This window comes from Cupressus sempervirens, chromosome 8, assembly GCF_028749045.1.
Source record: "Cupressus sempervirens isolate cs-2001-9-10 chromosome 8, ASM2874904v1, whole genome shotgun sequence".
Classification (NCBI taxonomy): domain Eukaryota; kingdom Viridiplantae; phylum Streptophyta; class Pinopsida; order Cupressales; family Cupressaceae; genus Cupressus; species Cupressus sempervirens.
This window is the reverse complement of record NC_143125.1, coordinates 153,456,942-153,462,559: the sequence shown is the minus strand read 5'-3', so window position 1 is coordinate 153,462,559 and position 5,618 is coordinate 153,456,942. Positions and strand designations below refer to the sequence as shown.

Here is a 5,618-nt window from a genome sequence, read left to right as displayed (position 1 = left end):
AATATGATGCATCATTTCCAAACTTAACACAACTACCATTATAGTGTTCTAGCTTTTCAAAATTACTTATATCACCATTCATATGATGTGAGAAACCACTATCAATTATTCATTTGTCATTCTTACTCACATGTAAAACTAGAGCAATTTTCTCAAGTTTTTCATCTTCATCAGCTTAATCTTTCATTACAACATAAAAAATTCCTTCAACATGTTAGAATCACTTTCAAAACCATGTTCTTCAGTAATGTAACAAGATTTCTTACTTTTACCTTTTTAGTCTTTGTTGTCTCTCCTTCCTCAGTGTTTGTTGTCTTTTCTTTCCTCCTTATCTCTGTTAAGACACTTTCCACAATATGACCAATTTTGTTACATGTAAAACATATAATAGGAAGTTTAACTTTCTATTTTCCTTTTCCTCTTGGTAGTCTTCTTACCAATAATTCTTCTAGATCATCAAGGTCATCATCTAATTCTCTGTCACTGTCCACATGATTACTCTTTGAACTTTTTCTTCTTTTAGATCCATCAAGGGTTAGTTGAGACTTGAAAGAACATTCGACACTAGAAGGTGTATAGTTATCAAAATTTGGTAATTCAAATGCAATAAGTCTACCAATTAGACTATCCAAGGTCAGTTTATTGCCAGGTGTACATCTTAGTTCTTGTATTATAGATACTCTAATTGCATAGATAAGAAGTAAATTCCTCAATACCTTTCTTATCATAGTCTCTTCAGATATGTCTTCTCCAACACCTCTAATTTCATTCACCACCTCTTTAAATTGGCCACAATATTGGGCAATAGTTTCTCCTTTTTTCATTCTCATTTCATCAAACTTGCCTCTCAAAATTTTTATTGTTTCCCTCAACATATTTATGTCTCCTCCACAAATTTTCTCCAACTTATCCCACATTTTCTTTGTAGTACTGCAATCCTTCAAATCATCAGATTCATCATAAAGGTGTCAGATCTATCATCATTTGATTGTGTTCCTAATTCTCTTTAATTTTCTCATTTATCACGAGTCTAGGAACTTCAATTTATTCATTTTCCAATTAGTATAGTGTAGAATCCCCAACTCCAAATAGATGCAACCTCATCAAATATTGTCATGCTGAGAAGTTCTCTTTGTTCAGTTTGGGTACCTCTCTCTTGTACATCTTGATCTTTAGCTTTAATTCCCTTCAAACTTTTCTTACAAGCACCAAAGCTTTGATACCAATTGTTAGAATGATTAGAATAACTGGGGGGGAGGGGTGCAGAGGGGGTGAATCAGTTATCCTCAAGTCTAGATTTACCAATTCAAATGTTAACAACTTCAAACAACTTTTAAAAAAATCATAAATCCTCTTGATCAATATAGAAATTCATTAGCAATTTGACTTATCATACCGTCACTTCACTCTTTGTTTACTATATGTTGAATAGCATTAAAATATAACAATAAATAGCATGAATTATGAAAACAAAATTCACACATGTATGACTCCAAGATTTAACATTGAAACCTAATTTGGGAAAAACCACCAAGTAACAAAACACACTATTATGTGCAACCCTACTAAAGATTTAATCACCCTATTAGGCATGGCATTGTTAGATATCTTTAGATCATTCCATTAGAATGTCACCTTGATTAAAGGATTTACAACATGACTATTAGGTCAACCCTAATTAAAGGATTTTACTACCACAATGGTTAGAAAGTAATAACTAGGTTTGATGTAATAAAATACAACTCACTTTGAAAATTTACATCTCCATTTAGCTCATTCCTAGTTCATTGACTAGACTTCATCACATTCTCCATCTTAGATCTACTTGCAAACCCTTCAAGCAATCACTCTTCACAAACTTCTTACTTTAACTTTGCAACTTTGTTCTTCACTTGTCCTTCAGAAATTCACTAATCAACAATTAATGAACCAACATAAAACATCTCTCGTGCCTCCTTGAATAGACAAGTTAATCTTTTTTCGCTTAAATATCACCTTAGATCTTAGGGTTTGATTAGATTTATTAAATCTATCCATCATTTTGTCCTTCTCCTTTCTTGAAACTTATAGAAACTTCTCATTAAATCCTTACCATAGATTTCTTAACAAACTCAATTCATGGATTAAATATGCCAACTCATCAATCTTTATCATTTACTCATTTTGACCAATTCATAAATTCAACTATGTCGGTCTCAGATCTTTAATTATTTCACAAACTATTAATTTTTTGACACTTGGTCATCACTATGTTCTTCAGCTCAGTCATTACTAGGTAGCTCAGTCTCTACTTATATGTCTCATTCAACTTACACTAACTCACTCAACCTTCCACTAATAGATTTGGCATCGATTTGTGACAGCTATGTGTCGCAATTACGACAGCAATGTGTCTCCACTGCGACAGACATAGACGTCGTAGTTATTTAGTCGCAATTTACGACGTCTACCCTCGTCGTCGCAATTGCGACGACTATCCGTCACTATGCAGCCACCATGTTGTCCCGTCATCGTCATCGCAATTCTTGTGTTTTTTGTCGTAATTGTGACGAGATTTCCGTTGCATCTATAGCTACCCCGTCACAATTGGAGGGTAGGTGTGATGGCAACCGTGTCACAATTCTCGTGTTTTTCATCGCAATTGCGACGCCAACCCTCCAATTGCAACGGGGTTACTATAGGTGCGATGGAAACGCCGTCGCAATTGCGATGGTAGAAGGAGTAAAACAAAAAAAAAAAAAAATTGTGCTTTAAGCTGGTCTGATGATTTATAGATTTCACTAAAGTTGACACCTAGACGGTGCTCTTCTGACATAGAAGTTACTTCCAGCATCCACATAGCTGGATTATAACCTTCCTTGATCTGTGGAACCCCCTCAATGGCCTACATGAATCATTTTCAATTAGCTGAAACATATATGATGATTGCAGCTAGTGCTTGACTCTTAAGCTCAACGTATTGAGAATGTTTGCTAAAAGCTTAGTGGTCAACACTATCCAGCATGACCAATTCCTTGTATATAAAATCAACTTCCTATTGGTTCTAGTACAATAAACTATGACTACTTATAACTCCAAAATTCAAACTGCTCATAAAAAGGTACCAAATTTAGATCTAAATCTCTCAATAGAATAAAACCGTAGTGGATGGCATCTTACCGAAAAATATTCTATAAGTTTGTTAGAATTGTGACCAAGTGGACCTGCATAGATAAGCTGACCTCCTCGCTTCATTAAGAATAGCTGCAGCATATTTCATTTAGCTTTAAGAAGATGCCAATTTCAAATGCTTCACAAATCTATTTTAAGAAAACCAAATCTTTACCTCGTCAAATACCTCGAAGATATCAATACTAGGCTGATGGATTGTGCAAACAATAGTTCTCCCCGTGTCAACTATATTTCTTACTGTTCTCATAATTATAGCTGCTACCCAAGCATCCAAGCCTGAAGTTGGCTCATCCATGAATATAATTGAAGGATTAGCCACAAGCTCTATTGCTATTGTTAACCGTTTACGCTATTCAGTAGATAGGCCATTCAGTCCAGGAAGCCCAACCAAGGCACCTCTCAAAGAAGTGAGCTCCACAAGTTCCATTACTTCATCCACAAACATCTGAAAATTGAATTTCACATTGTAATATTATATATATAATTAAATAGAATAAAAACAAAAATAGATCAATGAGGCTAGAGTAGGAATTTAGAATATTAAAAAACAAATAAAAAAGATGGTGCCAAAAGAATTCCAGATTAATATTCATCGGGAGTTCAATTTAGAAGGAGATTGTTACAGTGAATATTTTCGTAACACTTATCAAATCTTTGGTAGCCAACAACCTCTTTGCACTGGACTTCAACTAGGTTGTTTATCCAGCAGTAGTGAGTCAAAGCGTTAATAATGAGAAGTCAAATGGAGATCCTAATATTCAATGCTCACAAGATCAAAACAGCTTTCATGTATACACCAAATTTATGGTTGGCAATGAAACTAGGGCTAGGTTTGAGGCACCTACCAAGCTTCTGCATGCTCAATCTGTCAAGTAGATGAGGACACTACCAATAATCTATTTCTCAATTGTAAGTGGACTATTCAAATTTGGTGTCTACATAGCTACGATTCTCTACAGCCATGCTTGGATTGATGATCCAGATATCAAGAGATTTAAATTTAATTGTGTTATATCCATAGTAACAATATAGTTAATAAATCAGAGGTAAGCATTAATTAGAGAGAGATGCCTATGTTCCAATTATGACAATACAAGGAAGCAAGTGGGGAAATGATTATGAACCATCTTCCCCAGTGAGTGATTTGAACTGCTCTCACAACTCCTAAGTTGCCAAATTGGAATCATAATTGGGAATGGGTAGTTGCATACAACATACCAATATAGAAATGTTTTTTGGGGCTGGGTAACTCCATACAAAAAAAAAAAAAAACAAAAAAGCTACATTAATTTATTTCATTAAGTATCCTATACAACTAAATAGTAAATATACGCAGTTAACAATACTTAATCATACTATAAAATAATATGTACATAAATTGTAAGACTAAAATATCCAAGGTAACATATTTACGCAATTTGGTTACTTTAGGAAAAGATGGTGACTTATTTCAATTTGGAATATGTATCAAGTCTCAAGTCTATCTGTGATATCTTATTGAGAACAAAAATATCTATCTTGTGCAGCTTTATGCCGTATCCTATTAACACATGAGGTTGTTGCCAGTGTTCTTGCATCCATGTATCAGTGTAATTGGGAGCCTCCGACATGACTTCAGGGAGATCAAAATTAAAGCATTTGATATTGGGGAAGGAGCAGGAAATAACGGATCTTGCACTTTGAGTGCATTTTACATCATTTAGGGGCTTTAATAACCTATTACATCATGTAAACACTACCATCCACCCATAACTCTTCCTAGGACACCCTAGGACTTCAAATGACCCCTTACATCATATAGACTCCCTATTTGTGCCAATTTGAGCTTCACTTACATCTTATTGAGCTTCACTTTGTTTCGAGAATAGTTTAATATTCTCTACTAAATAGGGCGAACCACATGAAGGTGGAAGCTCATTTGGCCCCACTCCCCTCCCCCTAACATCACTCTACATTCCCCGTTAACATCTAACATTCATTCATTCTTTCAACCATTAATAAAATGTAACATTCAATCAATATCACATGATAAGATTCATTAACACATTAGATTCGTTAACATGCAACATTCATCAATATTTTGCATTAACACATAATTCATGAACATTCATTAGCACATAATTAAATTCATTGAGACATAAAATACAGTCATTATCAATTAAGGTATGTAGTGACAATCATTTCTTTTTTTTTCTTTCTATTTCTTTTTTCTATGTAAGCTCTAAGAGGAGCATCAGTGTCATCATCAATTCCCCCCTCATCAATTGTTCTGTTCTCTGTTCTTGATGATCTCAAATTCCTATGCTATTGCAAAGGGGGGTCCTCTGCAATAACAAATAAAAGAGTTAAATTAAAAATAATTTATTATAATTGTTACAAGTATTTAATTATTTTAAATAACATAACTGTGTCTCTTTACCTGATCTGACCACATCATTTTTTCTGGA

General features: G+C 34.1%; 1 pseudogene; it reads right to left on the bottom strand.

Annotated features, from left to right (window-relative positions):
- Positions 1 to 2,632: 2,632 nt before the first annotated feature.
- LOC149542013 (ABC transporter G family member 32-like) lies at positions 2,633 to 3,616 on the bottom strand (annotated as a pseudogene).
- Positions 3,617 to 5,618: the final 2,002 nt, after the last annotated feature.